Source organism: Equus przewalskii, chromosome 7 (assembly GCF_037783145.1).
Source record: "Equus przewalskii isolate Varuska chromosome 7, EquPr2, whole genome shotgun sequence".
Classification (NCBI taxonomy): Eukaryota; Metazoa; Chordata; class Mammalia; order Perissodactyla; family Equidae; genus Equus; species Equus przewalskii.
In genome coordinates, this window is record NC_091837.1 from 5,325,709 (window position 1) to 5,347,497 (window position 21,789).

The 21,789-nt window shown below is 42.8% G+C and overlaps 1 long non-coding RNA gene across 1 annotated transcript in view; it reads left to right on the forward strand.

Moving 5' to 3' along the window:
- The window catches only part of LOC139084664 (uncharacterized), a 64,823-nt gene that overhangs the window by 41,624 nt on the left and 1,410 nt on the right, over positions 1–21,789 (forward strand). The window contains exons 3-7 of the long non-coding RNA XR_011542217.1: positions 8,499–8,968; positions 9,912–10,079; positions 16,677–16,824; positions 17,811–17,851; positions 18,484–18,568. This is a non-coding gene — a long non-coding RNA (uncharacterized lncRNA). The remainder of the gene's footprint in view (positions 1–8,498; positions 8,969–9,911; positions 10,080–16,676; positions 16,825–17,810; positions 17,852–18,483; positions 18,569–21,789) is intronic.

The following is a 21,789-nucleotide window of genomic DNA, read 5'->3' on the forward strand; positions in this document are numbered from 1 at the left end:
CCCTGAGCAGTGACATCAGTCTTGGCAGCTCTCTCATATTCTGGTACCAGCAGAAGCCAGGGAGCCCTGCCCGATATCTCCTGAGTTTCTACTCAGACTCAGTTAAGCACCAAGGCTCCGGGGTCCCAGCCGCTTCTCTGGATCCAAAGACACCTCGTCCAATGCAGGGCTTCTGCTCATCTCTGGGCTCGAGGCTGAGGACGAGGCTGACTATTACTGTGCTACAGCTGATAGCAGTGGGAGCAGCTCTGGTTACTCACAGTGTCTCAGACAATGAGGAAGTGAGACAAAAATCCCCAGGCCCACAGACCTTGGCTCTGAGGCTCTTTTCAGTGAGAAGCTCCTGTGGAGGCCTCTGGCCAGGAGACTCCTCCGCAGCCAGATTTATCCATGAACAGAGGAAGGAGAAACGTGCAGGATGCGCCTGTTACCTGAGCCAGCACATGGCATCCCAGGATCACACAGATGATGAGGTCACAGAGCCCAAGGGCACGTCCCACGGAGTCTGCAGGGAATGAGCAAAAGTAAGTGCTGCTTCTGCTGAGAACACGCTAAGTGCTGAGCAGTGTAACCACATCCATCCTCATCCTCATCTTACTTCACAGACTGTGAGCTTGTGTTCCTAGTGACGTATCTACAGCCAGTGTATTAATATTCACCCTGGTCACAGACACATTTTCCTCTCTCTGAACCAGCCCACACAGCAATTTGCTCACAACTTCTACAGACCGTCACTGACAGCATCCCTCACGCGCATCCCTCCTGATCTCTCCTCTGCTCCTGAGTCCCCAGGGACTTCTCATCCCTCCCTCTGGGTCTTCGTGTCTTAACTCCATCTCCACATGCGGTTTTCAGAGAAAACTGGAAATGTTCTTGCTGTCATTTCCTTTCTCAACAGACTCTATCTCTAGGGAGGATAACCAGCAGACGTTAGACCAGCAGGAAATCGCTTCACAATCTCATTCCTACTCTCATCCCCACACTCTGGTTTGTCTGTACTGTCTATTGTTGGGATGGTTCAAGATTCTGCATGTGATGAGAGCAGTCTGGATGTGTCCCCACTGTTTGTATTTCCTAGGTGAGAGTGTTCAAGATTGGAATTTAAAAACTGTACATTTTTCTAAATGAGGAAAAGTTCTAAAGAGATAAATTGAGGAATAAACATTATAAGATGTATTTATAATTCTTCATAACATATTGGAGAAGGGAACATGAAAAATAATGTCAAATATTTTGAGAAAAGTTAACTAGCCCATTTGTTGTGACAGCATTCACAAAATCCATATGCACATGCTGCTAGAGCAGGAGCTCACATTTCCCCTCTTGTAGGACTGTAGCAATGGAGCTGAAAACTTTTCATCTGCTATGAAATTTGACCTCCTCACTGACAGAGCGACAGAATGGAGGGCAAGGTGTCCATCACCACAGAACTGCTGGGACGAGTCATCATGGTATTTTCGCATAGAACTCACGCCCTACACCATGGAGTCCACCTGCTGCTACCTACATGTGTGTTTTTACATCTAGAAGTGTGTCATTATAGAGGAAATAGTTTGGTTCAAAAATGCAATCCAGGGGAGCCGCCCGCATGGTGTAGTGGTTACATTTGGTGTGCTCCACTTTGGTGTCTCGGGTTCGTGGCTTTGATCCTGGGCACAGACCTACACCACTTATCAGCCATGCTGCGGTGGTGTCCCACATATGAAATAGTGGAAGATTGGCACAGATGTTAGCTCAGGGTGAATCTTCTTCAGAGGAAAAGCAGATGGAATGCCAGTGTCATAATTATTGTTCTCCATCTTTGGAAAATGTAATATGTAGGAAAATGACCCGCATCCCAGCTAGTTGAGAGTGAAAATTTCAGAGCGAGAAGCCTAATAGCTGACATATGAGAATAAACACAGGTACATTTTTTATCTGAAATACCAATCCAACCATTTCTATCGTTCCTGAGCACCTGGTATTTCTAGGATACACAATTTAAAATTTGATCTGGATTAAATGAAAAGCAGAAAAGGCTACACATTTTCAGTTGTAAGATCAATAATTTCTGAAGTAAAGAATAGTGACTATAATTAATAATACTGTATTGAATACTTAAAAGTTGAAAATGGAGTTTATGTTAAGTATTCCCATCAAAAAGAAAGCTACTATGGTAGGTGAAGGATTTGTTAATTAACTTGACTTTGGTAACCATTTTACAAGATATATGTGTACTAAATCATTACATTGTACATGTTAAATAGATATAATATTTATTTGATATTAAACTTCAACACATCTGGACACATCTGGACAATAAAATCATTGTAAATGGAATTTTAATACTCATATTTATATCTATAATAATTATCAAATTGTGTAAATTCTTCCTTCATCATCTCTATATATTACCTACATTTTCTCTGTATGCAAAACTATGTACTTAGTGAACTTTCTGTCTCTGAATTAACTCAGCAATTCCTTTGTCATTGTGAGTGTGAAAGGCTGACTATTAACTGAAGAATTAAGAAAGACATAAGCACAATATTTTCACCAGTGCATTTCTGTTGTGGTGAAGGGGTTCAGTAAAAAAATACATAATTCTTTTGTAAATAGAGTATTTTAGAGAACCCCCAAAAGTGTAACAGTAAATGTGTGTTCTAGTTAATAAACTGAGACTCAATCACACACATTCTAACGATCGGTTCGTAAAAACTGCCCATAGGAAGAGAAGTGACCACACACAGAATGCATGAAATTCTAGGCCCAAAATGAGAGAGTTGCCAAGTTTAAAACAGAGTTGGTGTCACTCATGGTATGAAGAGCTACAGTGGAAATGCCCATCATAACTCATTCACCCCACATTTCTACATATGTTAGTGTGTGTGGGTAAGCAAGAGAGAGAGAGAAATTAAATAAAAACTGTAGAAAATATAACTTTCTGAATGTTTTCCTTGAGAAGGTGTGCGGTGCAGATAAACAGAGGTGGCTGTGCAGATCTCCCGCACGTCTAGCATGACCCCTCCTCAAAATAGCCCATCACTGCAGCTCCATCCACTCTGTTGCGGGGTCCATTGTCACCTTCTGACATGAGTGTCCCCCATGAGACAGACCATGGTGTGAAGCCTCCCTTCTCCTGTCACTCAGCCAAGGCTCATTGCTCGAAGCCTGCTTTCCTTGTCTCCTGGGAGTCTCATTCCTTACCCCCTTCACTCCTCAGCCTCTCCCTCCCATCAGGCCTCAGTGCCATCCTGAGGACCCTGCCCTCTTCTTGGAGACCCATCCCCTTAGGTCCCAGGGCTCCAGCCCTAGCATCATCATGGGACAGCTGTGCTGAGAGGTGGGTTCCAGAGCAGGAGACCTCTGCTTTTTGGTGATGAAGAGTGGCCTCCTCTCAGTAACTTCCTACATTGTTTCTTGTTGACGGCCCCCCATCCCGATCAGGTGTGGACGTGAGAGGTATGAAGGAGGAGGGTCCAGGGGCCTGCACCTGCCTCAGTGGAAAGCGGGGTCAGAGAGAGGCACAGCCCCGCCAGCTTCCCAAACAGTGATATGTGGTCTCAGGGCCTCTGTCCTTCTGCTGGGGCCAAGCAGCACAAATTCTCCCTCAGGGGCCAGTTCTCAGGGCCCCGCCCTCCACTGTGTAACAACTGAAGGGGCATCAGTGAGTCCACCATCTGAGGAGGCCTCTCTGTGAAACTGAGGGATCTGTGTGGTGAGGAGGCTGCAGCCGAGTGAGGGCCTGGGCTGAGGGTGCCTCCCCTTTGTGAGGAGGGGACAGTGGAAAAACAATGCTTAGGAAGGTGATGCCCCTCCTCAGGCAGGAGGTGACATTGAATTCAGACATGGTGCAAAGTGTACCAGGGCCAGCAGGGAGTGCTGTGGGCATGTGTCTGAATCACATGTGGTGAGACCACAGCTGTGACCCCAGCTGTGACCTGGCTGCTTAGCTGTGCCCTCTGCTCAGTGCTCCCTGGGGCCCAGCACATTCTTCCTCCTAATGCCCCAGATGTGCCCACATCAGAAGTTCACCAGCCCCACACTCCCCTAAAACAAACTCCAAGGCAAAGGGGATTGAGTCTTGGTTCACAGACAGCTGGGACAGTGGGAGGATGGGGGATAATTTAAATGAAGGGCTCCTGCTTCCAACAGAGTGAAGGAAGGGATGAGGGATAATTGAGCATCTCTGTCTCAGCTGGGAGCTAGAGAGAGAGCTCTGGGCATCTCCACCATGGTCTGGACCCCTAGCCTCACCCCTCTCACTCATTAAACAGGTGACTGCATTCTAAGGTCAGGGGAGGGTCCCTGGAAACATATATGGAGCTTTCTTTTATGCAGATGCTCAGCTTGTCTTGTGGCCACGGCCCTGACTCTCCATCTCTATGACTCTATGTCCTTCATTTCAGGGTCCTGAGTATAGTCTTTGCTGTCTCAGCCATCCTGAGAGTCAGGGACTCTGGAAGCAGCAGTGACATTGGATCCTATAATATCTATGGTTCCAGCTCTTAGTGGTGCTGCCCCAAAACTCTGACTCTTGGAAGTACTCAGCCCTCAGAGATTCCAGATGAGTCTGTCTCTAAGTCAGGCAACTTCCCCTCTCTTACCACCTGTGGGCTCCAGCCTGAGGATGAGGTGATTCTTACTGTCACACATATGACAGAGACCTCAATGCACACAGTGCTGTGTGCCCAGGATGAAGTGAGACACAAACCATCCCCTGGGGCCCCTAACCACACCGTCACTCCCCTGTGATTGTTGTCACTTCTGTCACCAGCACCTGAGGGCTTGAGCCCCCCCACGCAGGTGTGATGGTCTGAGGATATCCCCTAAGATCTCATGCCAGCTGTGGACTGAGCCATTCCTAATGACACAGTCTCTGCCTGGTCATGTTCACACAGGCAGGAGCTCCTTGTCCAGGGCACCCAGTCTCTCCAGAGAGACAGTGATGGGGACAGAGGGAGGGTGACTCCAGTCATGTCAGAAACAAGAAGGACCTAGAGACTGCGCTGGAGCCGACCCAGCAGCCTCGGGTCTCACACAGGTCCCCGGCTCCTGCAGGAATGATGCTCTTGTGCCCAGGCCTCTCCCTCACCATCTGCTCTCCTGTCACCACTGGGTCCTGCAGCCCCCACAGAGGCACCTCCCTCTGAACACCTCCTTGAGGTGAGGGATCACTGGCGTTTCTTTTCTATCTTGAAAAATAAAACACAGATCGTCTATAATAACTAATTTTATAAATTAATTAGGAAATGGTGTGACAAATTACATAGGAAAAAATGTAAAACAATATCAAAGTACATAAAATCCAGTGCAAAAGGAGAGATATGCCACGGCAATGGGTTGTATGAATCCCATTTGAATGATGGCGGTGTCACAGTATGATTCTACCAACGTGATACAGTGCAGTTAAAATGACAGTGATATTTTAGAGATGTGTCCAACTTATTTGAAAATTTACATGGAAAAATTACAGAAAAGACAAGATAATTTTCAAAAACAAGGAAATAAGAACAGATGCTGTAGTAGTGTACAAAGCAATTGTAATTAAATCATTGTATTACGAGTCTTGGCATTGTTATACAGGTACTTTTTAAAAAATAGCTACCGTAGGATGGGTTTATTATTATACGTTCTCGCAAATTTTGCTCACTCTGTTGAGAAAAATTAAGTGAGGTACATAAATCACAGTATTAATAAATGAAAACCAAATGTGTTAATAACCTAAAAGAGAACATTGAAAGCATGCAACCTCTAGTTAAAATACAGGAAAATAATAACTATCTCAAGTAGGAAGCATTTTTTAAAATAAACTCAAGGCACAAATCATAAAGGGAACATTTGAAAATTTGACTGCAATTGCTTCAGCAGTTTTTCAAAGAAGGACCCGATAGATAAGACAACTGAAGGGTGGAGGCAGTGGAAAGATATTTGCAAGGACGCAGAGTGGATAAAATCCCTTGAGCATGTGCTCAGTGACACTAGAAACGAAGAGAAGGGGAGGGACTCCTGAGAGAAGGTGTGGAGTGAGCCATGCATGTCCCTACAGGAGGAGCTGCCCAGACAGAGTAAACAGCAGAGGGAGAGGGGTCTGGTGGGATAAGATGGGCTAAGGGGCAGCCAGAATCTCACCCAGTCCTAACAGAGAAAAAGAGGTTCCAGGGACCGAGGTGGGGCAGGGAGGCATCAGGCGGTGAGGAGGAGAAAATGGGCGCTCTTGTGCACTCTCTGATAATTTCCAATTTATGTCTGAATGAGGCATTCAGTCATTGATCGTGTAGAACAAAACTATACCTGCAAGTACTGTACTATATATGATGCTGCACATGAAAAATAATAATAACATGCCAGTGAGGATGTGAGGAATCACAGATTCCCATGTACAGCTGGTGTGTAAACAAGTGTGTCCATCTGGAGGCAAGCCTCTCAGCACATGGAGCAATTAAGTGTGCATGTACCTGGCCTGCAGCTGGACCATTCCTGCATGAGGACACAAGAAAGTCTGACAGGAAGTTCCATGCTAGGAGCAAAGCACTGACAGCAACCTAAGTGCCCAACACAAGGGGAATTTGTAACTATAGCATAGTAGATGGAGTGATAACCAGTTAAAAATACTTAAATAATTTTACTTTGCAAAATTGTAAAAGTAACATTTTGAGTTAAAATTTTTTAAAAAGCCAGAATAAATCAGAATATGATGTAAAGAATTAAATGTGTATATTCAATATAAAAATACACACACAGAGACACACAATGATTAACTCCAGATGATATAAAAGGGTACTTGTAGGTCCAGAAGGAAAAACATTATTTACCCTCGAGTAGCTGCCTATGGAAAGAGAGATGTGTGATTTAAACTGGCACACCAAGTTTAGAAAAAATAATATGAAAGAAAGACCTTTTAGTGACTAATAGTGAAAGTGCTAAGAAAATATATGTGATTGAGTTTTGTGCACCTTGGGCCCGTGAAAAAGGGAAACAGGATATAATCTCTATATTGGGACTTTTAGTAGACACTCTAAGTGATGGTGAATGCTATGCTGATGCAGCTGAAGGCAAGCTGCTGTGGCCTCTTTGTTGTGACAAGGACATCCCTCAACCCACACACCCTGTGTCTGGAATCCCAGCTGCCCAGGTCCCTCTCTGACACCAGGAGCAGCTTCATGAAGAGCATCGGGACAACAGTGCTCCTCTAACCGGAGGGCCCAGGTGTGTCAGAGAGTCTGGGTGGGGTGGGGTCTGAGGGCGTGTGGGACAGTGTGGGACAATCCTGAGATGGTCCCTCCCTGCTGGGAAGCCACCCAGGGCTCCAGGGGTTCAGCTGTCAGTGCGCTCACTGGGCTGTGCTGACCTCCAGGACCCAGGGTCATCAAGAGCCAGGACCTCCACCCCCTGGGGCAGCTCATCCCTCCTCCTCTTCCTCCTTCTCCCTGTGAGGACCAGGGCAGGGAAGCCAGGGGCAGACAGAGAGCAAGGGCTGATTAGATTGTATCCGCTCCGCCCCCACGGAAGTTTCAGGAGATACAGAGAGACATAGGGCAGCTCCGTCTCCACAGCAGAGCTTTAAGGCTCAGAGTCTGAGTCTCCCCCGTGCCCTGGGCTCCTCTCCTCCTCACCTCCTCACTCCCCACACACGTGAGAGTGACTTACCTGCGGGATGGAGATCCACCCCCAGCTCTGCCCCACGCCCCCACCCTCCTTCACAGTGAGCTGGGATCCTGCCCGCACACTCCCCTCTGTGCCCTACCATGTCTGTGGCCCAGGCAGGGCTGACTCAGCCACCCTCAGTGACCAAGTCCCCGGGACAGACTGCCACACTCACCTCCACTGGAAACAGCAACAATGGTGGCAGTGAGGGGGCAATTTGCCTGCAGCAACCCCAGCACCTTCTTCCCAAACTGCTGACAAGGAGGAAGAAAAATCAGGCCTCCGGAACCTCTGAGAAATTCTCTGTCTCTGGGCCAGGCAGTGTGGCCTCCTGAGCATCTCTGGTCTGGTGTGAATGTGGGGAAACTGAATCACTCGGACAGTGCTGGTGAGACTGTGAAATGGCACAGCCACTCTGGAAAACAGTGTGGCAGTTTCTTAAAAAGCAAAACACACAGCTACCACGCCACCCGGCAATTGCATGCCTGGGCATTTAGCCCAGAGAAATGAAGACTTACGTTGACACAAAAACCTGTACACAAATGTTTGTAGCAGCTTTATTTGTAATAGTCAAAAACTGGAGACAACCCAGAAGTCCCTCAACAGTTGTTTAACCAAACTGACATATCCCCATCATGGAATACGACTAAGAGATACAAAGAAACGAACTGTGAGTACCTGTAACAATCCAGATGAATCTCCAGTTTTGCTGAGTGGAAAGGAGCAAATCCAAAAAGGGCACATACTGTACGATCTCACTTATGTAACATTCTTGAAATGGCAACATTACAGACGTGGAGAACAGAGGCATGGTTGCCCAGAATTAAAGAGGTGGTAGTGGCGGGAGGGAAGTCTATGTGGCTGTCAAAGAGGAAGAGAAAGGATCCTGTGGTGATGGAAATGTCCTGTGTCTTGACTGTATCAATGCTACTATCCTAATTATGGTATTGTACTATAGTTTAGAGAGATAGTACCATTGGGGGAACCAGGTAAAAGGTTGATGTAATTTCTCTGGCTTGTTTCTTACAACTTCCTGTGAATCTACAGTTGTCTCAAAGTAAATAGATTAATTTTAAAAACTCAAAAGATGGAGGTAAAACCAGGGAAACAGTTATGTCAGTTTGTCAGTTATGGCATGCGCCTTAGAACCCTGACGTCATAACGGCCGGTGACCTTGACAACTTCAGAATCCTCAGGCTTCAGGGCCTAGTTTACGGTGCTCTGCCAAGTGCTGTAGACGTGCTCGATAGTCAGTGCCAAGAACTGAAGAAAACGGGATGTTTTGGTCAATCAAAAAGCGCTTTGAGCTTTCAGGTGGTCCTTCAAGGCTTCACCTCCGCAGGTAGTCTTTGAATATACTACTCTTGATCGTCCAAAGGGACTAGCAGTCACAGGAAGTGTTCTGTTTTGTTTCTCCTAAAACATGGGAACTGATTCTTACCTTCAGCACTGCTTTCATGAAAAGCTCCTCATGTTCACAAGGTTCAGTGCTGCTGAGCACAGAAAGCAGGCTTTACATACTCAAGGGAGACTCTTTCTTGGCTCCATGAGAGAGAATTTTCTGTAGATCTATGACAATATCTCCCTACTTATGAAAGAGTTTTTGTGTCCTGTGAAATTTAGTTGTTTTACCTTTTATGACCAAAGAGTCATAGCTTAGAGCTTAGTTATAGCTCAACAAAATAATATCTAAGACCCTGTTGTGTTTAGAAACTTTTTGATGTTTCCAGTATTATTTGCTGATCTTTGAGAATTTCCCCCCAAAACTTGAATACTGATTTAGATACGATTGGAGTCAATTTTCCAGAATCTTCAGTTATCCAAATTTTTATGTTAACATGAAACTAAATTGCAATTACTTTTTCACAAATCTCCAGATCACTTTATTTTATCTGTCTCAGGCCACAAATTGTCCTGGGGTTTGGGTTTTTTTTTTTTTTTTTTTACCTTCTTGTAATATTCTCAATCTTTGGCCTCTTGGTTCTCCCCTTCCCAACAGCTCGTGGCCATCTTTGCTTTGCTGCTGTCCCCTTCTCCCCACCTCTAAGAGTTGGCATGCCCCGGGGCATGTCCTTGAAACCGTTCTCCATCTACCTCAACTCCCTGTGTGCCCTCATCTTTTTTAATAACTTTCTGTAATTTGGTGACTTGAATTTGAGCTATAGAGTTCTGTTTTGGGGATCAAGGCTAATTTTTAGTGTCGTGTTAACCTTGACCTTTGGCACAAAACTCTATCAGGTATTTGATGGGTGATTGGTTGTCCTGTGGTGTTTGCTGCATTGCAGGGAAAGCTCTTCTGTTGAGGTGGACACCCACAGTGAAAATGCTACGTCATCTGAGAGTGCCGGCCGCACCCTGCTGATCCACGGCCCTGTGGAACTCAGAAGAGGCTGGAGGAGGCAGAAGCGGCACCTCTTCTTGCTCAGCGATCTGTTGCTGATAACTAACACCAAGTACGTGTACACTACAGGCTCTCCTGATTACCATCAGATTGCGTTTTCACCAACCCTTACTGTAGGAAAATATTAAGTGGTTTTCTTCTTTTGCTTTTGCAAATGTTTTGATCCTCCCTTTAGTCAACAAGTATCGACAGAGGTCTTGTTCTGTGCCGTGTCCCTGTAGAGAACACGATTGAGAATGTGACAGGCAGGGTCTCTCCTGCCTGGAGCTTCCAGACAGATGATAAAAATAAGAGGAGGGAAATTACACATTGAAGTTAGTGCTTCTCATAAGAGAGAGAAGAGGGTACCACGTGGAGAAGAAAATGGGACCATCCTAGAGAGGGGCTGTCTATGAAGGCCTCTCCGATGTGGCAGCATTTAAACCAAACCTATGGGGTGAGAAGCAGCCACATTCCTAGACTAGGTGGCTGAGCCTGCTAGGGTGAGGGACCAGCAGGACTCAGTGGGTGCAACTCAGCCCTCTGGAGGGAGGGGTTCAGGAAAGGCTGATGTGACTGGAGCCTGCAGTGTGGGGCACAATATCAGGTAAGATACTGTGGGCAGGGGTCCAGCCACACAGGGTCTCCACAGGCCACAATAAGGGTTGAAATATTATGCTGAAGTGTATTTAATTAAGCAAGTGACCATATCTGGTTTATATTTTTAGCATATTGTTCTGTCTATTGCTAGATAGCAGATTGTGGGTAAGCAAGAGTGGATGCAGGGAGACTAGTTAGGGAGGCAGTGGTTCTGATGAAATATGACAAGGACTCCATCTTGGGAGTGGCAGTGAGAAGAGGAGCAGACAGATTTGGAATATATGTTGGAGACAGAACCAGTTGGGCACACTTTCTTCCCAACCCTGGACACAAATGTAACCAATATCCAGCCTAGAACATGGTAATTGCTCAATTAATGTCCAAAGGTAGGTGGGTGCAAGGTCATCTGTTTATTTGCTTCAGAGCCATAAAAGACAAAGAATATTTCAACAAACAAAATATCAAGAAGCTTTTTCATTACTAGAGTAAACAAATACTCTTTTCTTGGCTGCCCTCCCCGCTAGCTCTCAGTTAGTTACGCCATGTCATAGGTAAGACACGCAAGTACTGACCTTGCAAAATGCTATATTTAACCTGAGCGACGTTAACAATAAGAAGCATGATTTATCAGAAGTTTTTTCTGTCAGGAATTATGCTGAGGACTTTATGTACTGAATCTTGTCTGAACCTTGCAACTACCCAGTGAGATAGGCTCATTTTCCTTATCTTACGGAGGACCTTGATTCCCGGAGGTCTGCTGCCTTTCCCCAGGTCACCACCTTAGCAATTAGTGGAGTCCACATTTGAAACTAGGTCTGTTAATTTCAGCACACAGGCTCTTACCCAACCTGTGGTGCTGCTGCCTCTATTCTCTCTTTTGTCTGGATTTCACAGAACATGCCACAATCACCTAGTTTCTCTCTCATGCTTCAAATCAACCTTAACTTTGTGGTGAGGAAGTGGCTAACTCTCATCCTGGTGAGAAATGGAACTGAGAAACAAATGAGAAGTCTAGCTATCAAAAAAAAAAAAAAAATCAGAGGCCAAAATAAAGATGATAAAATATATTTAAGATGAGTGAAATTGCCTCCAGATGTAGCCTTGGAGATGGCGATGTCATAAAGAGGACAGAGAGAAAAAGATTCCTTTCAGGGCTTGGCATGAGGTCCATTCAAAGCACTCTGCTCCTGGTAGAGGGAATGAGGCATTATTTTAAAAAATGTAGACTAGTTACCAATCTCTTTATTTAAGCAAGGTTAGTATAGGAAACTGAAATTTCTTGGATGCATTCTTGGGACCACACGAGGAGCATCACAGATGGCTTGTTTAATTTCCCCAGTAGCCCTCCAAGGCAGGTACTGTTATCATCTCCAGGCTTCAGATAGGAAGACAAAGACTGAGGAAGGCTCAGGAACTGGCCCGATGTCATACACAGGAAAATGGTGGGAGAGACTGCACCGCAGGTCTGCCTTCATCCCAGGGCCATGCTCTTCCTGTCACACCATGTTGTATTCCTCCATGCTCAACCTGAGACACACAAAAGCAAGCAACCACAACACTCATCTCCTGCCTGTCAGGACTTTGCAGACCACTCACATTCAATTTTTAAGGGGAATCCGTTCTCCTTCACTCTTTTTTTCACCTTTGTAATTATTACAGTATTTAGGAGAGTAGGAGACCTTTGTTTTCCTACCAGAAGCCTCTTGTCTCAGACACTGCTAACCTCTGAACGGGTCTGATAGAACCTACAGTACTCTGCTCAAAACACTTTATATTGATACAGTGTTCTTTTCTCCTGGCAAATTGCATCCGTTTCAGAGCTGAATTTCTATTTTGGTTGGTCCATTATCACAGAAGATGCCCACCATCTTTCACATACTGCTTTTCAGAGAGCTCTCTGTGTCTGCTCAAGGGTTTCATGATGTGACACAATCTCCATCAATTTATTCAATAATATTCTTGTTTATGAGACTCAGTTCCTGAAAGATTACTTCTACATGCTTTCTACATCCATTGGGAATGTTGGAAAGTGTGGGTGATCTAAGGCATTTGATTTGCTTCAGAAGACCTTGATCTAGAGAGAGCAGAGATTTTTGATAAGGGAACTGTCTTCATCTGGTCAGGCTGCCAAAAACAAATACCATCGACTGCTGGGCTTAAACCACAGAAACATATTTACAGAGATTCATTTATTTATTATTAGTGCTTCAAGTGGCCCTCATGCCAAGCCCTGGACAGAGTCTTTTCCTCTCTGTCCTCTTTATGACATCACCATCTCCTAGGCTACACCTGGAGGGAATTTCACTCATCTTAAAAATATTTTCTTATCTTTATTTTGGCCTCTGATTTTTTTTTGATAGCTAGACTTCTCATTTGTTTTTCAGTTCCCTGAGCATTCTGTTCCATTTCCCACCAGGTACCAAGCAGATGAGAGTTAGTCATTTCCTCACCACAAAGGAAAGAGATTTATTTATTTACAGAAATTTATCACGGTTTTGGAGGCTGGAAGTCTGAGATAAGGCTGTCAGCAGGGTCGGGTCCTCATGACAGCTCCCCTCCCAGCTTGCAGATGGCCGCCTTCTCCCCATGGGCTCGCATGTCTCTCCTCAGTGTGTGCCTGTGGAGAAAGAGCTCTCTCTCTTCCTCCCAATCCTATTGGATTAGGACCCCACCTTTATGACCTCATCTAACCTTAATTACCTCCTATAAGCTTTATCTCCAAAAACTGACATATTGGCTGTTAGGGCTTCAAGGTATGAATTGGGGGGTGGGGGGTAGTGTGGGAGTTGGGGACACAATTCAGTCCATAGCAGGAAGCAAGGAGTACTCAATGCTGCCATCTTGTACAAGAGTTTACCTCAGGTTTTAGAAAGCTGGCTACTAGATCATTTCCATAGTAAACATTTGGGTACATTCGTGATTACTGTTCATATGAGAAAATTTATTCATTTTTTTCCCACAAAGAAACAACTACAATGAAATAGCCACCCGCAACAAGCCGCTTATTTCTTTTCTGTCATGCCTCGCTCTCAGATGGAGGAGTGTGTTATGTCCTGGATCGATCTGTTCAAGTTAATCACCTGAGTTTAGTGCCTGTGTTTTCTACTCAGGGAAGGGGGTGGAGTGACTTAGGTTCCATTTTTCCTCAGTGTGTCTTGAGGCTTCAGTTGGAAACTCTTTCTTCTCAAGGTTGATGCTACAGAAACCAACACAAAGGGAGTAAATAGTTGACTGACTGCTGCATATATATTAGTCAGACTAAATGAACTTTAGTTTGTGTGTAATAATAAAGGGGATTTATATGTTCTTTCTTCGTGAGGAAATTATATTTCTCCAGTTGTGCTGGATGTTAATAACAGTCAGTGGAAATTGTTTGGAGATTTTTTTCATACTACATTAGAAACTTTGGTTCTCAAGAATTAAAGTCAGATGGGAACTTTGTTAACATTTTTGATATTCATTAGACTGCTAAATAAGAAGTTATTTTTCAAATGAAATTATAACTTGTTTTTTTAAACAGCAGCTACTTCATAAGATACTAATACTCGTAGAGGCCCATGGAGAACGTACAGAAAGGAAGAGACTGTACTTACTTAGCTCACACCCCCCCTCAGACATCTCTGTCCTCATATTTAGTTATTAAAGAATATAGAAACAACGAAATCCAATTTTGTTTAGGTCAAAAGATGAAGATGACTATTAGCTTATTATCAGTGGCATTACAAAGATTCTTGCAGAAGATACCATGACCCCTACTCCCAGCATCTAAGGGAACACCTGTGCCTTAGAATGAGGGGAATCTCCCTAGAATCTGTGACTTTCCACAGTTCACCGGGGCTCATGCTCCCGTGTCCAAGTTGAGGTAGAAGAAAGCAAGAGGGATACCATCATCTTAGCAGATCGATAGTGAGGGCCCACGCGGTAGAAATAAAAACTGCCTTTTTCCTCCTGCTCCCTTTGAGCCAGTTTCCATAAGGTTCATCCCTTCTCATTTCTACTGACATAATCTGAAGAGTCAGTCACTGAGAGCAGAGAAACGCGGTGAGATCTCAGGAGAATCCACTGTAGTACAAGCCTTCGCTGTAATAAATTTTCAGTATTTCCAGGCTAGCATTTAGCTTTGTTGATAGAATGTCAGGAGATTGATCCTCTCACTCTCAAATGAGAGAACAATGCCGTCAGAAAGCCTGATGGCTCTGGGGGAAGAATGGAGGCTGAAGGTAGGAACAATGAGTAGGGCAGGACATGGAACTGTCCAGGTCAGCACTCATGGAGGCCGAGTGGTTGTGAGCGTAGGCTCATGACTTAGGCTGTCTGGCTTCAAAGCCCATCTCTTGCTTTTGGCAATTTTCTTAATCTCTCTGTGAATTTCCTCATCTATAAAAAGGAGCTAATAGATATAGTGGATTGAGGATTAAGTGAAGTAATGTTTGTGAAATATGTCAAATAGTGCTCGGCATGTGGTGGGAGCTCAATAAATGTTACAGAAGACTGAAAACCATACTCTGGGCTTTTGACAACTCCGTGGTTTAGTTTCAAGGAAGTGAATAATCTTGGGACTTTATGGAACTTTGGAGAGAATTATTGAAACGACTCTTTCAGGTGCGCGTATTTGGAATTTTCCACACAGTACCTTAGGTGTCTCCACACATGGACATCTACAAGACAAAACTTTTAAAATCTGTAAAAACAAGTAGACACATGTCTCTCTTTCCTATCGGCAGTAGACTATTTTTAGCTTCGTAATGCTTTTAGAGTTACGATCTAGAACAATTATTTTATCTGAGAATTGATTGTGTTTCACACAAATCTTCAAATACATCAACATAGGGTAAAAATGTGAAATAAATGTCTAAGAAGCCACCTGTGTCACAAGGCGTATTTGCATCCACTGTGCCCTAAAGTTTGAATCTAGGTCATCCTTCAGGTAGGCTTCCTGCAGAATTATTTTCGTTTCATAAATCCCATCGAAGCCTTTTTGCTTTAACTGTCCCATGAGTCAGCAGAGTCTTAGGGGTTTTTGAACCTGAGGTGTCTTGGATCTCATTTCAGCTTTAGCGTTTCCACATGTGGTTCTGAATAGGAGGCAATTCGGAAGTGGCGTGCCCGTGTTCCCTAGGCATCCTTCAGAGGACTTGTATCGTCTAAATCTCAGGCTCGGCTGAGTGTTAAATTTGTGAGTTAACCGAGAGATATAGTGGTTTCCATGTCAGAGGTCAAAGGAGATTAGGAAGAAACTGTTGGAAAACCATTTCACTGCTGACAAAGTCGATCACCTTCCGATTCCTCAGAGATAAATGGGAAATATCTCCATGACTTACATGTAAGACCTCCTGGGCACTGATGTGGGGCCAATCGATTGATTGATTGAATTTTGAGTTCAGTCCACACGCTAACAGTTTTTCAGTTTGATCCGGAACCTGATAGAAAATGGTATGAATGAAATCTTAATAAAGGAAATTTAAAATAACCTATGCTTAAATGCTAGAAAATCTTTTAAAAAATTAAGGCTGAAAATGTGTTTTAAATCCCTCTGATCCAAGCTTATTGCTGTTTTAGTCTGATTCTCAATAAAAAAATTGTATAATTATTTTTATAAATCATGTATCATGTATCTTTGTTCAGCTACTCAAATGCTTTTTAAAGTAAGCAAGACATGAACAAATAATAAATTAATTATAATAATAAATCATTAAGTAAATAAAATGATATATGTGAATATAGTAACAAATATAACAATAATAAATGAATAATAAATGAATTCATGGTTCTCTAATAAAGCTCTAAAATGTCGAGTATGGTCTGTACTCAATACTCAACATGCAGAAAAATGGCTATTTGCTGCCTTTGAGGAAGTGTTTTCAGGGCCTTCCTGGGCCAGGCGTCACTCGGCACACACTTTGTAAAGACCCATCCAAGCCCTGACTGTGCCGAGCACAGAGGGTCACAGAGCTAAAGGAGGCACGTTGCAACCTGGGGCAGTGAGAACTGGCATCTTACTATGAGCACAGCTGTTCCCATAACATTTAAGAAACAAACTAACAGAGGTCTTGTTTGGTTGTCTTTCTAGTTACAAAAAAAACTTTAAAATAGAAAATAAAGTACCCCTGAACACCATATGGATTGCCAACTGTTTGGACAAATTCGGAGAAGCTGACACCTGTGCCAAGAGGTCCTTTGTCTTGGGCTGGCCCACAGGCCTTTGTGGCCACCTTCAGGTAAGACCTACAGCTTTTGTATTCAATGACTACTTTTCTGACCTCTCATAATGACACTTGTATGTACTTTCCCCCAAAAGGTTTTTATGTGCAAATTGATCATGAACAGTGGGAACTGTTGGAGTAATTTCCTTACCTTTTTGGATGAGTGCTTTTTCAAATGGGCTCTAGGAGCTACTTGGGGAGGTGGATGTTCAGGGTACATGGAGTAAGGTTTAAGGCCCCTCTCAACATCCTGCCCCTAATCCCCAGCGAGTAGCTCTGTTTTTAAATCACTGGAATATCTTCCGTGAGCAAGTACTATTAAATAGTCCAAGTAAGTTTGAAAAATTGTTTTTATACTCCCAAATTCATTTCCTTAAAAATAGTATTTAATTATACAAATAAAATTAATCATGTCATCAAATACTGGGTTGCCTGAATTGCTGTGTACATATTGTCTTATTTGGTGTCTATAGAGAGGTGACAATCCAAGACAAAGGTATGGTCCCAGAGTACAAGTTAGTGTTCCGACACATGTTCTTAGACTGGCACGAGGATGGGGAATGTGGCCCCCCGACCCTGGACATCCTGAGTCTACACTTCTGGGTTCACAGGGGTTCTTTTTTATATTTGAATAGCACTGCCAGCTGCAGGAACGCTCTGAGGTATAATTAACCCTTTTCCTGTTCTGGAAACTGAAACTCAGAGTGGCTAATTGACTTGCCCGTGATCACATAGCTTGCCTCACATAGTTGCAATTACGTGTTTAGATTTCAAACCAACTGCTCTCCCACTTTACGATCTATTTCCCATCGCTGTAACACTGCTTGGAAAACAGCAGGGCCCATCAAATGCCCAATGATGAGGAGAGCACAACTGACACGCGCATCCACCCACGTCAGTGATAAACGGCTGCTGCTATTTTCATCTGCAATGGCAATTCTAATATCTTAGTATAAGTATTTTATGTAGTTTAATTTTTTCTCCCTTTTTTTAAATTGCAGTTTTTCAGAACTAAAGGAAAATGGCACTCTTCCCTTCAAAGGTATTTTTTCAGTATACATATTCTAAATCTTTGATCCACAATAAAAGATTGCAGATCTCTTCATAGCAGCGCCCTCGAACTATTCTCCCTCTCTCTAGTAGAAGCTGTCTGAGCATCCTCAAATAACTCCTTGTTTAGATTTACCTGGCTGCTACTGCAAAAATGTCCTCTCACTTACATGCATGTTTTGCTTATTTTTGAGGAAGTTCTGCTTGTCACTCTCATCTTCCCCTTCTCTCCAACCTAATGATTGGATCCGATGTTACTCTCAAAACACATGCTCAATTTCCCTAAGTTCAGGTTACTCTACTGAGTGATTCTCAAAGCAGCTGCTACTTCCTACCCTTGAACCCAGGAAGGTGCTGGGCCCTCCAACCAGGCAGGAAAGCTCTGAGGACTGGATCTACTGCCAAATCTCACACAACAGGGGCAACCCGCTATTTTCTGGGTCATGTCTTACTTTCATGAAGTATTTTTGCATATTCTTCCAACTCATAATTTGGTTTTGCTGAGTCTATATGCTTTCAAAAATAACCAAGTAGACTGAAAATATTAGCAGTACAGATTATTTGAAAAGAAGCTAATAGCTAATCCATCCTACTCTATTTTGGGTTATTATTGAATGTGATTAGGTGCATCGATCTAGCCAAAGAGAAGGACCAGCCAAAGAGCATTCCCCTCAAAATCGTCACTGAGGACATTAAGAACTGTGTCTGTGTATTTTTAAGAGCAAAAATTAAATTAAATTCCAAGTTCTTTATTTGGGCAGAATGAAAGAGAAAGGCATAGACATAGACAGAGAGAGATGGAGGTAGAAACAGAGAGAGAGAGAGAGAAAGGGAGAGAGAAGGAAAGAAAAACAGGAAGGGGAGATGAGGGGGAGGGAGGGAGAAAGGAAGAGAAGGGAAGAGAAAGAGAGAATTGAGAAGGTACCAAGTGGAAAACTGTATTTTCCTGTATCCATACTGTGACATAAAACGTGAATCCCAGGTGATATGAAGCAAGAGGAATCTATGATGGCTTCAGTGCTTAAGCATGGAAAGAATATTGCATGGTAAACGTTCCTAATGTTTCTCTGGATCCTGCTAATGGTAATTATAGTGGCTTGTTGTAATAAAGTGATTTTCACAACCAGGTATTTCCTATTAGAATGAAACATTTTTTCCAATTGTTGCTACATGCAGAGTGGCCTGGGTTGTTTCCACAGTTTTTTTCTTCCTATGATGTTTTATTTGGAATAATTGTAAATTTACAGAAAAGTTGCAAAAATACAAAAGGTATAAAGAACACCCATATACCCTTTAGCTAGATTCACCTATTTAGTTAACATTTACTCCATTTGCTTTATCATTTATTTTGTTGTCTCTCTCTCCTTCTCCATATTGTGTATGAAGATACCTATTTCTGAGGGTCACACATACGTCGCGGTCCTTTATCCTTAAACACTTGGGTATGTCCTAAGCATAAGGGTATTCCCTTCTATAACAGCATACAGTTATCGCCTTTAGTACATTGAACATTGGTGTGATACTTGAGGCTGCCATTCATGTTCCCATTTTGCCGGCTGGCCTCAGTAATGTCCCTCTTCTAGGAGAGAATCTACTGGAGGGTCAGGTATTAAAAATGCGGAGAAGTTTTGAAAAGTCTTTCATTCTGAGGAATGTCAGCACTAATTGAACTGAAAAGGTTGAGACTTTTAAGAGATCAGTATATTTCTACCTTATTTTGTTGATGCCACTGGGGAAAAAAACCATTCACCTCAGTTGTTTCTATAGAATTTGATCTCTGAAACTAGTGCAGGAGCCAAGACATTTACCCTGAGGAGCAAATATTCTGGGTGTTTTTCATATCACTTTGTTCTGTTCTATGTTACGGGAGCTCTCGATCACACACGATAGTATGTGAAGGTGGAAAAAGAGGCAGTTTAAGACAGTTATCTCCTGGCCGGTAGGAAAGCCGTGCAAATATTCTGATCTGTTTCTGAGTATGCGAGAGATGCTCTGTTTGAGGAGACAAGACTGGAGAGTTCCCCAGCCAAGCACACTGCCTGCTCTCCTTTCACTTAGGGCAGGGGTTGCAGTCAGAATTTTTCACGGAAAATCACCTTTAAATTTTTAAAAATCAACTTGAATTACATAAACGTTACACAAAACAAACATTTCTAATGTTCTTCATTCATTCCCAAAGATCCAAATTTCCCTCTCATTCTATTTCGTTTCATCCTGGAGAAACCTTCCTTAGCATTTCTTGTTATGCAGATCTGGTGCCAACAGATTTTCTTAGTTTCTTTTATCTGAAAATGTCTTTATTTCACCTTCACTCTTGAAAGCTGTGTTTGCTGGATGTAGAATTTTGCCTGCAATTTTTTTTCTTTCGGCGCTCTAAAGATGTTCCACTGTCTTTTGGTCTTTATGCTTCTGATGAGTTGTCTATGATCATTCAAACATTAATCGTCTGCATATGATCTGTCATTTTTCTTCAGCTGCCTTCAAGATTTTTTCTTGATTTTTGGTTTTTAGCAGTGTGGATAAGTATCAGAGCATGGTTTTCCTTGAATCTGTTTTTTTTGCCAAACAAAATCCGTTTGGCATTTTCTAAACTTCTTGAGTTTTTAAATTTATGTCCTTATAAATGTAAATTATGTCTAAAGTTTGGGAAATTTTGGTCGTTATTACCTCATTGCTTTTTCTTCCCCGTTTTCTCTCTTCTTTCTTTCTGAGATTCTAGTTACACGTATATCAGACACTTTCATGTTGTCCACAGGCCCCTCAGGTTCTGTTAATTTTTTCAATCTTCTTTTTTCCCCTTTCCTCTTCACATTGGATAATTTCTATTATCTATTTTCAAAATCATTTCCTCTTCCATTTGTCATCTTCATTATGCAATTTAGCCTGTGTAGTTTCAAATTTTTTTCAGATTTCAGATAAAAAAATTTCTATTTTTCAATATTTTTAATTTCTATGCTGAGATTCCTATATTTTTGTTTATTATGACCATATTTTCATTTCTATAATTGAGCATAATTGTAATAGCTGTCTTTGGCTAATAATTTGAACGTTTAGATCATCTCAGGGTTGTCCTCAACTCTTGAGAATTGATCACATTTTCCTGGTTCTTCATATATCAAGTAACACTTTAGTTCTTATGAAAAAAACACATTTCCATTTTTTTCAAATTATTTGATGAAATAGTTTATTTTTTTTAAGGCGTTTCTTTGCAAAGAGCTGTGTCTACTGGAATTTATCTGTTCTGGAGAACAGACAACATGCAGGAAGAAATACACACATCCCTGGAATGACTATTTTGAACATAATATGTTCCTTATGCCATGAAAAACCGTTATCTTACAGACCACATAAATTAGGGAGTGATGATTAGCATTTGAAAAGAGATTCTTTTACTTTAAAAAATCTTTCATGGGAGAGTTTTTGATTGTATTGAAGGGACTTCAGACGTCTTAAAAACAGCTGCACCCTTAATTCTGGTTAGGTCCCGAGGGAAACCCCATGTTTGAACGCCCCCAGACACGTCAGCACAGGAAGCTCCCAGCATCCCTTCGTCTGGGCGCTCGGAGCTCTACCACTGGGTTCTGAAGCACTTTCTCATAATCCTTAGGGCTACGAGTAGTTGGAAATCAATGAATGCTTTCATTGATAGAAGTCCAATTATAAGCAAGTTTCAGGGCCATCTGTCATATCAAGCAATTGAATTCATACGAAGAAAAATACAATGAAAGGACAAGGAATGAATTACGAAAGGATTCCCTTCGTTTTTAATGTCATCTTCAAGCCTCTGAGTGTCCCCTTATGCTGTCTGTCTTCTTTAAGCACCGTTGATTTAGGACAGGGGCCTTCCTGCCTGATTATACTACAAAACTATGTGCACAGTCAGTGTTCTTGGTTACCATTTGTCTTCTTTGAAAATGTCTTTTGGAATTC